The sequence below is a fragment of the Dermacentor andersoni genome, chromosome 1, assembly GCF_023375885.2.
Source record: "Dermacentor andersoni chromosome 1, qqDerAnde1_hic_scaffold, whole genome shotgun sequence".
In the NCBI taxonomy this organism is placed as follows: domain Eukaryota; kingdom Metazoa; phylum Arthropoda; class Arachnida; order Ixodida; family Ixodidae; genus Dermacentor; species Dermacentor andersoni.
In genome coordinates this window covers 299,270,005-299,286,108 of record NC_092814.1, presented here as the reverse complement: position 1 = coordinate 299,286,108, position 16,104 = coordinate 299,270,005, and the positions used below count along the sequence as shown (strand labels likewise).

General features: G+C 47.1%; 1 long non-coding RNA gene across 1 annotated transcript; it reads left to right on the top strand.

Annotated features, from left to right (window-relative positions):
* Positions 1-3,728: 3,728 nt before the first annotated feature.
* Positions 3,729-14,738, top strand: LOC129381108 (uncharacterized). Its single transcript, XR_008609340.1, has 3 exons — positions 3,729-3,934; positions 4,932-5,043; positions 14,657-14,738. It is a non-coding gene; the product is annotated as an uncharacterized lncRNA (long non-coding RNA).
* The last annotated feature ends 1,366 nt before the right edge of the window (positions 14,739-16,104 follow it).

Sequence of the window (16,104 nt, the reverse complement as noted above, 5' to 3'; positions counted from 1 at the left end):
CAGTAGGAAAAGTAGTTGCAAAGGCCAGGCGACAGCAGTAAATACTGCTTTCATCATACACCATGAGACAAAATACAATTAAAGCCGCAGTATGAAAATAAATATATTGGCGAGTCTGGGTGTGCACCAGTGTTGCATTGAAACAGCTGTCAATGTCTAGAGTTGCATATAGTGGAAAACACTTTGCTTGCGTAAAGTTTTACACATTTCTGGTAAGCTCTTACATAATTTCACGCGCACATGCGCAATCGATTTCGTGTGACACATTGCAGCTTATCTCCCAAGGCCTTTGCAAAGTTAGTGAGAAGGTTTATTGTTGCAAGCTTAGTAACTAACTCCGTCGAAAGGACCAGTGCCAGAGGCTCTAATATGTTAAAATATATGTTGAAGCAAGATACTAAAGTATTTTGATCCAACATATGTTTTTGAATGTTATGGGCGAGTAAACCGAGTGAACTTTGCGACGAATGGCCTTGTCCTGTTCACTACGACGTGAAGCGTCCACTCGTCCACTGTAGATGGAAGCCAAAGGAAAAGCAATCATCAGGAAACTGGGAACAAGAGTTTCGGAAACGTGGTCGCCACCCGACAGTGTGGAAATCCATCGACGCTTTACGTTCAGTAGAAGAAACTGTGACCATGACAGCGGCCTAGGACAGATTCGGCGCTCCCGAAAAGAGCAGTAAGTCTGCATTTGTTGTCATGTCGAGCATACACGTGTATGAACTGAGTACACGCCCAGGACGACAAATATTTGAAGATACGTTGCGTGCTGCAGGGATTACACTGCGGTTTTAGCTTAGCTGTACAGGATAGAAGCGTTCACGCAATGTTGCGTGAATTTCCCAGCCGCTGACCCTCCTGACGAAAGTCGTTACTAATCTAGAGCTGTTTCCATCTGTTGCATAAGGCAAATTGTATCTCATCCTGTGAGTACTAGATGACAGCGCATGTAGTTCGCTTTCCTGTCATCGCCAATTCAGCTCTCGCCAATTCTGTGACCGCCGAGTTGTTTGCTTCAGGGCAGAAGCTCACGCAAAAAAACATTGTTAGCTGTAAGAAATTGCGAATTTAATGCCTCTGATTTCCGAACATCTTCCTGAAGGAGTCATTTTCTCCCTTGGGGCCATTTTAAATGCGGAAGCATGTCTGTGCCTATCCAACGAGGAAAAAAGTCCGTCCGCCCATCCATCCCGTAAGAAGGCCGCTTTCAAGATAGGTCCAGCATTAGCGAACGACTTTGCTTTCGTGCTGCCTCTCACTTCAACACGAACTAAGCGGCGAGAACGCAGTGCACATGAAGGTATCAGCACTGGGCGCACTATTTCCCCATCGCAGGTCGTTTTCAAGATAAAGTCCGCTCGGCCGCGCCATACGTAGCCACCGGCAGATCAAGTACGGTTGACCACAGTTGATAATGGTTCAACGCGGATGGATAAGGCGCTAAAGAGCGATAACGGCTTATAATTATTGAGACATCGTCAGTGCACCTGGCGCCACCACCTGCAGTAGTTTGCTTGCGTCATCAATTCACCTTGCGCCACGTCCGCAGGTGTTCGCGTCGCCTTGTCTATAGTTGTCTATAGTCGTCGGATCAAGTTCCATAACACTGATAAAGACACCGGGCTGCGTGGAGATGAGCAAGTAGCACAATGCTTACGCATACTTAAACGACTCCCAGAGGAGTTTCTGCGTGAATTTTTTTCTTACAGGTCACTTTCTCTGGGGCCATTTCTTCCAGGGCCATTTATGTGGGGAACATTTTTCCCGAGCATATTGCTTTTATATACTGCGTCACAGCTAACGTTAGGCAGGCTGTTCGACGAAAAAGAAAGACTTACAAATACGACGCAAAACAACATCCCAAGACCTGCAGTGTTCTGTAATCACATCTCTGTGCACCGAACACCGTATGTCTCACGCTCGTATTTTGCGCCATCTTATTTAAATATTGTTTTGAGTGAAACCGCTTGGCTAAGTTAGCTGGGACACCCTAAATACACCCGAATAAGCGGGTGGCAACAGTGAATTTGTTTTCGTAGATGACGCAAAGTGCGAAGCACTGACATTTTTATCATCTAATGTGTAGGTCGCTTCAGCGAGACGGTTGATGAAAGAGCTTTCTGACCACTGTTTTTCAAAATGTCAGGAACAAACGCCTCAGTGTGTTATGAGCGAATACAATAAGAAGAATCGAGGGGCTCGATTTATAGTAAAACCTTAGAAGCAAACATACAATGAATCTAAGGATATCATGGGGTAATTTAAGGGTATCAGTTTTTTCTTCAAATACAGAAATAATAAAGAATAACGCAGGTATCATACATCCTTTCAGCTGCAGACATTACGTAACACGCACTACGCAGGTGTCATCGACGAGCATAGCATACGGAACACTGTAAGCCAATTTTCCCCTTAAGAGTACTTTACTGTCGTTAAGTTACACCCTTGCACCCTTACAGCTCTAAGAGTGCGAGTTATAGATTTAATTGCACCCTTAAAGACCTTTAAGGGTGTAAATCGGCATACAGTGAGGAAGTGAGCTATGTGCCCGATGGGTGTATTTGAGCATCTGCGTTAATAGTCATAAAAAATCAAGTGTTGCGGCAACTTCCAATAACGTGTAAGTGCGAAGTTTTGTTCTTCACGTTGGCTTTGATAAAGTAATTAATATATACATAAATATTAAATATTAAATATCGGGTAGAAAACCTATATGCAACTGATAGAGAAAAACAAGTGTAGGAACTGGTTGGCAACTGCCTCCGGAAGGGGCGCAATGCCCGCCTACTCTACAGAAAGGATTGTTAAGGCGAAGTTTATGTTGACTTATGATTTGGACTGTTCATAAGTGTAGCCGGACGATCCCCTGTTTTTTTCCGGCACCCGACATCCATTATTGTGGGATGTGACGGATAGAAAGGGTCCTCGAGGTCAAACTATCAGTTATTTACTAAAAAGGCTACGTTGACTACGCGAATGCTGTTTGCACATGTGGTTTAGGGGCTCTGTTGGGCACAATTTTAGCGAACAGGTCACCAAGTGCATGGTTAACAAAACTTTGCTATCTAATTTCTCATAATTTGTAATTACGGTATAGGTTTATACAATAAAATTGAAGACCATCGTATTCGAAGTCAACTCTGTTTCAGTTTACTTTGCTTTGCCCAGGTATTCATAATCAAATTTAACGCTAAGTACGTTAATTCCGCATTCACATGCTGGAGTCTCGATGAAAAGGCGAACCGTAGGCGTGACGCCACCGATTTCGGGGGAATCCAGTCTTGTTTTTGCCAGGCGAGATCAGGGCCTGCATTCACAAAAATGTTCTTACTCTAAATGTGTTCGTAAGAACGGATGCCAGTTAAACCGCGATGTCGGACATAATATTAGAGAAGGCGGCCGGCCATTGGCAAACAGCAATTACGAACGAAAACCTTTATGAATTCGGCCCGAGAAGCGGAGATTTTATCAGCTCCGCCCGGCTTCTAGACCGGCGTGCTATACGGAATCACTTACGTCACATAAGGGGTGTTATCTTTGTGTCAGGACTCCCGTTTCTGAATCGGAAATTAGCGCATCGCGCTTTGTAGGTTATGACAGCCTCTGGTGGGAAAGAAAAGGCTAATTCTACAAAATACCGAATATCGCTCATCTGTGGCCAGGACGTCAATGCGGTCTTAACTGAAGGCCAGACGTTCGGCCATTTTTTCTGATTGCAGTTTTCGACGCTTCGGGCAAGTACCCGACGGGGGCTCTGCAGGCCACAAAGTCCGACTTTGGCGCATTCGACGAGTGCCTGGAGACCGAGGTAAAGGACAGCCACGGCTATGTGGCGGCGCGTGGCCAGTACTGCAACCTGCTTTTTTTCGCCGGAAACAGCAGCGACATCGATAAATACATCCTTCCCGCCATGTCAGTGGTGGACCCTCGGGTGAGTCTGTACACCGCACAGCGTGCCTGCTGGAGGAAAGAAGTGCGGTATAGTGGATGTAGGCATGCACTTTACAGGAACGTTTAAAGGCGTCCCTCAGCGGCAGTGTCTAGCTGCCAGAGGTCATGGCTGATTAGGGTATATATAGAATGACCAATAAAATCACATTGTGGTACAAATGATACATGAATCCCTGGGGATCCACGGTGATGAGCCATAGTGCTCATTCATATTCGTATTGACGCTCGTTGATTAACGTGCCACAAGTTGGCTACAGCCTTGATGCACGGATTTTGCCGTTAAAATTCATAACTCGTTCTCGTTCGATGCATAGTATCTCGTTCGTAATTGTTCTTCACTATTGCCCGGCCACCTTCTCTAATACTATGCCCAGCATCAGGATTGATGAGAATTCGTTCTTACAAACATTTCTAGCGCAAGTGAAAATTGTAGCCAATTCAAATTCTCGACATATTAGAGAAGGCAGCTGGCCAATAGCGAAGAGTACTTAAGTACGGGAAGGTTTGTGAATTCGGCACCTGTTTCTTGACTGAATACTTATTCTCAAAAAAGTACTTATGTTAGAACTGTTCGCAAGAGAAATTTCCAAGCTATCCTGTTGCAGGACATTAATAAAGGCAGCCGGCCAATAGAAAAGATCACTTCTAATGGATAAGTTTTGTAAATTCGTCCAAATTCACAAAGCTTCTCAATCATAAGTAATTTTTGGCATCGGCTGGCAGCCTTCACTAACGATAGCTTAAGCAAAAAAGATTACCTAGATTTTTGTATCAGGAACAGCTCTAGCTTAAGTACTTTTCGTCTGTCTTACTAAAAATTCGGTGCTACATCTTCACGTTATTATCAACTCCAAAAGTGCATGCGACACTTTGCCCAAGCCTTTCGCGAATAATTTAGTATCGCTGCACTTTGTGAATGGAACAAGGTAACAAAAGTAGATGAAAGCATGCGCGTGCTCTCTTCTTTTTTCTTACAGATCACTCACTTCAAAAGTCACATAGCAAACCCCAATATGCCAACGTTCCGCTTAGGACTGTGCGTGCTGAATGAGTGCACTGAAGAGGAGCTCCAAGAACTGATTAATGCAGGTGAGTCATTCATTTCAATTCTAGAAATGGTTGGCTCACGGTAACCATTCTAGATATAGTTATTACCGATTGCGATATCTCAGTCGTTATGATGTTCCCTTGCTAAGTTTGACCTTTCGGGCGAAATTACTGGCGGAAGGTGGTCGCAATTCGGCGGCTGTTAAGGGCAAGACTGCCAGTGGGAGTGCCAACTGTGAATGACACAAGCAAGAGTTTTGTCAGACGGGAACCACGTAACAGGCTTTACAGACCGATGTCTGCATATCCGTCAAACAATTTCGCCGACGATTGCGATACTTCCTAATGCGAAATCTGGGCGTAGTTCTACGTGTTTTCTTATCGCGATACATTGGCTGGCGCGTACCAATCTGCCTCGTGCGGCACGTTGCAAACGGAGCGAAGTGTGGCAAGACTGCCACAGTAATAGGAATCGCGAGACGCAGCGTGTGGGTGACGCATGCGCACAATTCACAGCAGCCGCCGCAGACGGATCTCCATTCATGCAGCGCTTTGTTTTCATATATGGTATCGGTGGTGACAACGGTAAAGAGACGACGCGCGATACTCTCGCGCCATGTCGTACCCATCGTCGCCGCAGAACCGGTCTTACGCGGCACTACGTTCTCCTTCTCAAGCTTCCGCCATACCCTCCTGCTTCGCTTTGTTTTACGTTGTTCCTGCACCCTCGTCGGCTTTCCTCCTAGCGCTCTCTACGCAATCACTGTCTTTCATCTGCCGCTGCGCTCCGCGTTCACCCTTTTGTCCTTCGCTGTGCTCGTTCGCTCGGTTAGGAGGGGCGCCGACGCTCGCTGCAGGAACGGTCGCATATGAGCTTCGCTCTAAAATTAAATGAATAAATATCGACCCCGCCGTTGAGCGTGAGCATGGAGGAAGGAAAACTGAGGAGGGGCCCTGACCTCACTCTTTGTGAAGCTAAGTGAAACTGGAAGTTGGGGTTGTTCCGCCTATCGGGCCAGCTCTCTTCTCTTGTTTACATTTCTCGCGAAACCACGCCGCGCTGCGCGCAACAGGGCTGCTCGGACGCGCGCGCTCCGCAGCAATACTAAACAAAAGGATGCAATCGCGATGTCTCATTGCATTGCCGTTGCCGAAGTCATGGTGAAAGAATTTCATAATGAACTTCGCAAATTGGGCCGTGAGGTCGAATCGGCTGCTTTTACCGGCTTTAATGAAAATAAACACGCATTATAAGGCCAGCCAACTGAACTGTTCTCATCAACCGCAGGTACCGGCCGCTGCCCAGTTCTTGCGTGCTTTTTTAAAAAAGGTCACCTTTATCGCTGCCTTCTACTTGCTTTTATCTGCATGGGATTCTTGGTGCTCTCAGACGGACTTGCGAGCTGGACGTCTGGCGATATGGAAAAAATGTACACATTCTCACTGCAATGCAAGAACGCGACGGAGACACGACACACCGACCCATTTGCGATCCATTTGGACTGTATAAGCACAAACACATAATCTCGCTGTGGCTTGAGGAATCGTCGTGCTTTATTGGACAAACTTCGCGTGGCCGCGCATCGCTACGACAGATCGCCGGCGAGGTGGCAGAATGTCATTTCTGACTCCGCATTTAGATTCATTGACTGCGGCCTGAGGTGCCTTCTTACCACGGTAAAGGAAGCTTCACGCAAGCAAAGTTTTGCGATAGCCGGCGCACGGTGCAGAACAGTACGCGCGTAGAACCGGCCTACGTGCGACCATGGAACAGCCGTTTGATGTGTTCGCAGGCGTACGTTCTGTGGAGCCTTGCTCACTCTTGCAGCGCATCCGCTAACCTTCACTTCCCTGCGCTTCTCGCGCGCACGGGTAAGGTACGCCTGCGATAGGGAGGATTCGTTCCATAAGTCAAAGCAGCCGCTTCTTTCCCATCTTCCAGGATAAAGCGTCGGCTGGTCGGCGCACCGTGCCGAGGGCAGCAAAATGCACATATTCTGTGTAACGCTCTATCAGCACGTGTATTGAGGTACATCTGTGCAGGTGTGCATGAACCTCGAATGCGCTCTGCTTAAAAGACTTCGTGCTGTCGCGAGTACTGCGAGAAACAAGCAACTGTTAAGCAACATGTGTTTTAATATCCACAAAAGCAAGTTGTTACTTAACACGAACTATGCATTCTTGCATAACGTACGTTCTACGTGCCGCAAATGTACCATGCGCTTTCAAAAGCAGGAATCACTGGCCTGCAAGGCATTCATTGTACAGATTCTGAAACGCATCGGTTCGGCCTGCGATGGCACGTTAGCATGATTCCGCCAAAGTGGGCAAAATTTCCCGCGGATATTCCTTCGTCCGTTGCCATTGCCGTGGCGACATAGTACATTGCGTACAGCGTTGCATGCGCGTTCATTTCACGAACTTCCTCGTGTCCCACCTGGCCGCAGCAACATCCGGGAGAGCACGGTCCAGATAACACAGCGGAACATAACTCGGAGACCAACGCAAAGCTGCCCACTCGGCGCCTTTGCCATGGTACGAAAGCTACGGAGCAATACGTGTGAGCGCACAGAACCATAACAAAGCCGCCATTGCTGCCCGAAAGATGTGGGCGCTAGATTAAAATGAAAAAAAAAAAACCAGCAAGACAAAGCAGAACCTACTACGTCATTTCCTCCACACTTATCTCCTAGCGCGCGGAGGGGGTAGGGCCTCTCCTCAGCTTCCCTTCCTCCATTAGCGTGAGCGAGGCAGCCATCTTAGCATATTCATTGGAATGCTGGCTCCGGATGCCGACCGAAGCACTATCGAAGCTCCATGAGGGCCGTACCATAGAAAAAGACATTTAACAAGAGAGGACACTCCCATAAAGCCCAGCGGCCGAATTCACTGTAGCGCACCAAGCGGATGGAATTAACTCTTCCGGTTTCGGCTTTGGGCGCGCGTTTTCAACGCTAATCGCGCGCGGTCTTTGTGCGGAATCGTTCATGCAAGTGAAATGATTGCGAACGATCTTTAGAAGCCTCCATCGAGTCTGTGCCACGTACGATTTCATAAAGTAGACGCAAGGCGCCTTGTATATGAGGAGATGTTTATTTCGCACTATATAAATGCCCGTTCTGGCTTTTTGTGCGTTCCTGCAACGTTGTCGCACCAGCTAAGAAGCAGTAGTTCCCGTACAAAGCTCCACCGGACGACATCGGCTGAAAAAAGTAAATTACAAGCATGTATCCTTTCGGTATTTGCCCTTTATAGGAATACTGCGTGTAGAGGGGAAACGTGCGAAAGACGTGAATGGGTGATATTACAAACAAAATCAATTCGCTTTTACATACATGGCATCGAAAATACCCGACTCATTCCAAGCCGTACTATAAATTATGAAGAAAACATCTGATTTTCAAGCATTCCCCCATTCCCGGGCATTATATCCTGCCCCTTTAATTTTACAAATGCGCGGGCGATTGCACGTTTCCAAAACAACTTGGCCTCAACCTACACGATAGTAAGCTACATACACAGAGGTAGCCACAACACAGGCTCTCAGCTAGATCATGCTAGACGCTCGCAAAATTCCTTCTACTCGCACTCAAGACAAATGCTTGGGTGCAAAGCCTCTTCTCAGTCGTTCAGAAGACAAATTTTTCGAGTTCTTGGATTTGAACTCCTCGGCGTTATCTTTTGCGCGTTCTGCTGGCGCAAGCAACACACTCCAGTGGTATCACTCTTGGCAATCGCTCGTCGCGTCTTCGACAACCGGGAGTACCGAAAGAAAGTATAGGTTGCGGGGCCAAAGAAAGCCTAACAAACTTGTCCCACTAAGATTCAGTACACGTCAAACTAACTTTCCTTACAGCAGGCTTGCTTTTTTGCCAACTGCGTCACAACAGGTGCGGCGAGCGCGCCGCAAAAGTATCCCCAAAAGTAGCAAAATTAATTATAATAATTTTGGGGGTCAGAGATGCATCACGAATTGCCCCAGTAAGATTGAATACGCGCGAAACTGAAGCACACGGCCGAACTGCTTTTCGTTAACTGCGTCACAACGCCGGGCGCGGCCACTGTGCATGAAAAGTACCCCCAAAATAATGAAATTTGTTTTAATAGTGTTGTGGGTCAGAGAAAGCGCCAAGACTTGTAGCAGTTGGTAAGATTCAGTATACGCGAAACTGCGTCACAAAGCCGGGTGCGGCGAGCGTGCCCAAGAACTACTGGAATAAGTTATAAAAATGTCGGGGCTTATAGAAAGCGTCGCAAACATCTCCCAGTACGAGTCATTAACTCAAATTAACTACGCCAGGACGGCCGAGCTGTTTTTTGCTAACTGCTTCACAAGTCTCGGTCCCGTGCCGTAAACGTCTTAATTGCATGACATGACAGTGCAGTGGTGCCATGTCGAAGTGCACAATGAATGCTAGAATACGCCGGGAGCCCAACAAACACGCTACATCCAAAATAGACGGATCGCCGAACAGGCAAGCTTCACATGCGCAACCGGCCTCGCTGGTTTCGGTGGCATGTCAGGCGCATGACGCATGCATCTGTCACGCCTGGCATGCCGTTTGCTTGTTGCTAGGTAACGCAAGAAAAATAAGTCGCAAAGTATAGGTTCATTTATATGCAAAACTTCTTAGTTTGGGTGCGAAAGAATAAAAAAATTATACATCTGAAAGTTTATTTCACATTCTTTTTTCCGATGCTCGCGTCAACTAAGGGATGGTATTAACACTAGTCGTGATGTCTTTCCTGTTGCCAGTTTTCGCCGAGTGTCCCCTCTTGTTGATTTTTTTTCTTTATGGCCGTACTTTCTAACGATCCATTGCATTTTCAATTCTTTTCTTGTCATGCGTCGCACCGCTCGATCGGCTCAATGCATGACAAGAACCAAATTGAAAATGAAGTAAAAATTTTAAAAAGCCACATTTTCGCCCGAAAGGCGAAACAACGATTGCGACAGCAAATTAGTAGACAGCTATACGAAGTAAGGATAGTAGTTTTATCGGCCGTACAAACTCGTGAACATTCGCTTGCTAACTAAATTAACAAGCATGGTGTCATGCGCGCACAGGCAAACTGAAACACATCTCACTTGATGAGCGCCGACACTCGCTCTCAAAACGCTTGCGTGAGGAAGCGCGGCAACAGCAGCGAGCGAATTGACGTTCATGCTACCGCTCGCTTCAAGTCGCTTCACTCGCTTCAAACTAAACGGGGAGAACACCGTGCACATCAAGCTATTAGCCCTCGATGAGCACTCTGTACATATCACAGGTCGGTTTGAACAGAGGGACTGCGTGGCTGCCGTGGCTGTCTCTACTCTTAGCAGATCGCTTTCAAGGTAGGGTTCACGTGGCCGCGCTTAGCCATGTCATGTGCAGCCAGCTCCAAATTAAAAGCCCCCCCCCCCCCCCCTCCCCGGTGCGTTGCGCGGGGAGGAGGACGGCATGCTTCCTCCCTGCCTTCCTCCCTTCGGTGCACGAGATCAAGCCACCATTCACCGCTTATCCTCGCACGGTTTCACTCTCACCAACAGCATACGCCGAGTGACCACTGTTTTATCGCACTTGGACCATATACGGAGCATCACGGCGACGCCGATGACGGATACGCACCTGGAGTGTCCATATAATTGCTATCGCAATAAAATATGGCCACTGTTCTGCTTTTATTGCGAAAGCAATTATATGGACACACCAGGCGCATTTCTGACGTCTCCTTCGGCGTTGCCGTTGCCGTCGTTCTGTATAAAATCCAAGGGTAGTAACATCGTCTCCCCGCGCGCCATATACTGTATGTGCGAGGGAAAGCGTGCGGGGGTTCGTGGGTGCGAGGGTGAGATGGCGGCTTGATTTCGAGCGCGCAAGGGAGGAAAGCAGCGAGAAAGTTCGTCATATCTCATCGAGCGCAAGGCATTGAGGAAGGGGCGGGGGGGTTCTGCTACGCTGGCGGCTGCGTATGGCGCGGCCCCTATCTTGAAACAGATCCTTGATGGGGAAAGAGCACGCCGAGTGCTTATAGCTTCTTGTGCTCTGTGTTTTCGCCGCTTAGTTCGCGTTGAAGCGACAGGCAGGACGAAGTTCAATGCGCTGGCTGCTGCTATTTGGCTTCCTCGATGCAGCTCAAGTGGAGAGGGATTCCATGGGGCCGAGCCACTGCATTGAATATCAATAACCGGATGAAGAGGGTGGTGCCGGCGTCTGCGATTGGTCCGCTTTCTCTTACTTAGCTTGCGGTGGCTCGTCGACAATCGCGTCGGCATGCAACGGAAGCTTAAGAATGACGCTAAAACGGATCCGCAGCAAAGAAGAGATAGGCAGAACGAGCTCGGAATCGTGCCGAAAGTTCTCGAAAAGTTACACGGCCACGCAAAAAGTTTTATTACACGCAAATAATCCCATGCTCTCCGGCAGGGGCGCGTAGCGTGTGCCGGAGTGATTGGCGGCAGCCATATTTTATTCCATTCGGAACGGGGCATCCTGCGGCTATTCACAAGAAAATTCAGTTTTTTTCGCATATTAATGCATCTCTAACGCGTACGCGCCCCTTTGACGGGGCAAGTTTTTGCGCTTTTGTGACGTCGCGTGAGAGGCAGGCGAAGTGGGTGCAGCCCGAAAACTCTTGACCAATAGCCGAGGGCTAATGGCAAAAAGGCGTCGAATCAGAAATAACTATTTTTGCTTCGTTCGCTCAAATTATGCATAATCAGTGCGTACACGTCATATCAGATGGGGAGCTATCGCGGTTTTCGTGACGTCGCGTTACAGACAGGTGAGATGAGGGTGGTCCAAAAAGTTTTTGGCCAATCGCGGTGGGCTGATTGCAGAATTAGAATAGAAAAGTTTAGAATAGTTTAAGTTATAGCGCCCCATGTTTGCTTGTGCGCGCGTGACGCCATGCTCGTTAATTTAGTTAGTTAGCGAATGGCTGCAATTTTGTACGGGAGATAAAATTACTACGCTTACTTCGTATAGCTGTGTACTAATTGGTTATCCCAATCCATGCTACGCCTTTCGGGTAAAATTGCAATTTTTTTCTAGAGGACCAATTGAAAGCGCCGTTTGTGCAAAATGCGCTAATGATGACCAAGCTATTTTTTTTATATCGCTGGTCGTTTTGTTAGAAATCGAAAGATAATACAACACAAAGGATGACTTGAGGGAGCCAACTTCTTTCGGTGTTTCTATTTGTTATTATTATTACGTTAACAAAAACAAGAAGGTGGGCTTCCTTAGAGCAGCTGCGCGCTCTACTATTTTTTCCAGAAATGTGACCCATGTACTTAAGGAACTAATAAACATTACATACTCAATCTTATCTGTTTTCCAAAACACAGACGAAAACAATATCTTAACTTAATATGACTGCGAGCAATATATGGTTGGTCGTGTTCTACTGCGATGTATTGCCACCGTCAGACTTTACTGGAACTCCAAGGCACGTGGCTCGCTTAGTAGCCAGTGCTGTGAAAGATCGGTCACTGAATCCGAGACGAGACTCCCACCCTAAAGGGACCCTGAAACGCTTTTGACGAGTCGTTACAGTAGGTCCTTCTGATCATTTATTGACACATCTGAGTGCCCCGCGTAAAGCGTGTAATTTATCATAAGGTTTTAAAAATGCCCATCGCTGCCGATCGCAGCACAGTGCTCGGCGGAATTTTAAGCCGCCCCTACCCATATGACCGAAATCACCCATACGACGTCATTGGGGCGAGCTATCCGATTGGCTGACCAGGGCGCGTGATCAATCATTTTTCCAACTTTATGGTAAACAAATAATCTTCGCAATAGTTGGAATGTTAGTTAATTTGTTTTTATAAAAAGAAAGTAACATGAAGACAATGCACAAGAACAATTTTTCAGTACACTTAAGCACTTCCGGCACACAGCAAGTGTCGTCTGCTTGTGTTACAACGTACTCCATTTTGACGAGAGCTCCGCGGTCAGAGTCGGTCTTAGTCTTTTCGCGAGCACTATGATTCGACTTTGTTGCCTTGTGGATTGCAAACGTAGCGACTGCCAATATGTCAAGCTGCGACATCGTGTCCCTCTGCAAGGCAGCGTACGAGCGAACTGGCTGCTGCGCATCGGACCGCCGCTATCCGATCGGCGCCAGGATTTGCGCGTTTGTGGCCGTCACTTTACACCGCAAGATTACTAACGCAATAGCGTTTCGCGAGTCCGGTATTAGGGTAAACGCAAGCGCAAGGGGACAGAGTATGGCCGCTTGAATGTGCCGTAACGGGATGAGCCATGACATGAGAAGGGCAAATGTGAATGGTCTGCACGGTGCAGCCACCTGGTGGCACAGAGCTCAACCATACACAGTAGAAGCAACGAAATGTATTCTTTGCTGCTGGTGTGTATTTTTCGCAGGAGTGTAATCATCAACACGTTGTTTTTATAAATGTTTAAAATGTTTTACACTCGGTTAGAGCAATATTAGCGCTTTGTTTGGCTGGTTAAGCGCCGCGCCAACAAGTGTATGGACCGTGCAGACCGATCAGGCCGCTCACGTACGTCTACGCTAAAGTTCCTTCATCAGCTTGAGTTTATGCCTCCAGTCATTTGCCGAAATGACCAGCTTGCCTGTGGTTACCGGAATACAAGACACGTTCGGCGCTACGACAGAATGCTCGCAACGCACGCTGCTTCGATAGCTCTCGCTTGGGGTCGACGGCCAAGCGGCTAGCGGCAAGGTCTCGCGCGAGCGGGGGCGAGCTCCAAAACAACCGGAAGTGGACGATGTGACGTCGCATCGTGACGCAAACCAGTGAAGGCGGAGCTTAGCCCCGCTCGCTCGGCGAACGAGTTGAGGAGGAAAAGCATGGCTAGGGAGGAGCGTAACTTCTAATCGCTTGTAGCTCCATTAATACGTAACGCTTCTCTTAAATTGTGGTGCGAATGTTCTACATAAGCTGTACCCTACGCGTCTACAAAATTTGTCCGAACCGTTTCAGGGGCCCTTTAACACACCCGGTCGGCATGCAGCACCTGTCGGCAGTGGGCGTAACCATTGGGGCCTAAGCATCTTAAATGCGGCAGCTAATGGAATGATAGATTTTGCTGTTGACAGGCACCGCATGCCAGCTTGTGGCGATGACTGCCAAGGCTGTGCAGCGCTGCCTGCTAGCCGAACACCGAGTTCTTGTTAAGTCTTACGGCTGCAGTACCACTTTTTCTTTGTAGGTTGAGCCAAATTACGCAAAATGTTTTGTGCATTGAAAGAAACATCGTTTAAAAATTCAGTATACTGGATCATCACATCCTATCCAAGACAAGGTACGTTATATGAAATGAGAAGGAACTATTATGAGGAAGGAACTGTATTTGGAATGTAGTAAATCTACAGATGACAGAACAGTGCTGCAGCATGTAGTGTCCTTAACTTCAGTGTGTTGTCAGAGATCGTCCTAAAGATTATACGTGACGTGTCGATGTGGTATGTTCGTAACTTTTGTTTTAATCTTTCGTGGACATGAACATATAACAGCGCACAGCTTAGCCAAGGCTACGATGTTTATGAAACAAACTATTGCTCAACTTTGCAATTGTACAGGCAGAGGAAATCGATGTCTCATCGCAGTTTAACCATCGCATTTCTGTTTTTATGCACTATTCAATTAACCTTTCACTTAACATTGGTGCCGTTTCAGCGGTCCCTCAGGGACTAGACCTCCGGATTAAGGACTGCGTCACAGGCGAATTTCCCCCGCTCAGCAGAACAGAGATAATTATCACGTAAGTGCAGCATTTTCGGCATACTCGCTACTGTAGCCGCATGTGGGCCTGAAGAAAATTTTTTTCCGAGAGTCCGTCTATATATATATATATATATATATATATATATATATATATATATATATATATATATCGCAGCAGTTGTCACGACGTTTATTCCGCGTCAAAGATGCGGCGAACCAACCACGCCCACAGCACGGATCATACTCGAGAGCCAGCCCCACAGGCGATGATGAAGAAGAACCCCATATGAACCCCACATGGTGATGATCATGTGCAGATGCCAAAGAATAGCTTATAAATTCCCACACTATATATATATATATATATATATATATATATATCGCACTATAGCTAAATGACAAGCATTAGTCGTCATAAAGAGCCTATCTCCGAAGAACGAGTTTGGGCTTTGGTGTTGTCTCGGTAAACGAAGGCATCTGTAAAAGCTTTAGGGGATTTCGCCCTAAGCGATGACTACTAATTTACTTCCTGGATAGTAAAACAAATGTTTTTGGATTTAGTGTATTTTTTTCTTTTTTGTGACCTTAAATTTTCTGAAAGGTGAGAATAGCCCACTCCTCATAGGTTTTTCTTTTACTACAACAGCTGGATATTGCATTTGTCCACCTGTCCGTCTTTTCCGTTATACACCCACGATATGGCCATGGTCATCATCCAGAAGTATCTGTCACTGTCGTGGTACATATTTATCATCCGCATCACTTTCACAATAGATCGGCCAAAAAGTAAGCTCCCCAATCCTCACGCTGCTGACTACCCAACTACTGGAAATAGACTTATATACGCATGCCCGAGGCCCGTTCAGGGACTTATTTGCTTTTCGAATTGCTTCTTATTGCCGACTGATGTGTTGCGAACCCCCCCAGAAGACCTCTTGATAAAATACTATGTTTAGAGGCTGGAGACGGCATCTCTATGCAGAGCGAGGGAGTAAGCGAAGAGAGGAAAGGATATAACGAGTCGAGCGTTCGGTATGGTGTTATGCACTGGAGAAAAGGGCAAGGGGGAATAGGAGGCGGGATAGAGGCTGGAAGCGAACATTGCGAACACTCCGTACGACGCACACAAGAACTATAAGCGACCTATGAGGCCGGTGTTCCTAAAAAAAAAATGCAGTAGCGCACGAGCAGCTTTCTACGCCATCGACAGATGCGGCCAGGTTCCAAGAATCTTCGTTTCAGAAAATGTTTTTCAGTTCAGTCGGCTTAGCGAGATCTGTAAAGAGAGCGATGCTCTGGACATCATACTGAGGGCAAGTGAGCAACTTGTGTTCGATAGTTTCTTCAGACCAAAAAGTATCGCACGTTGGTGCATCGGCCATTCGAAGACGTAAGGAATG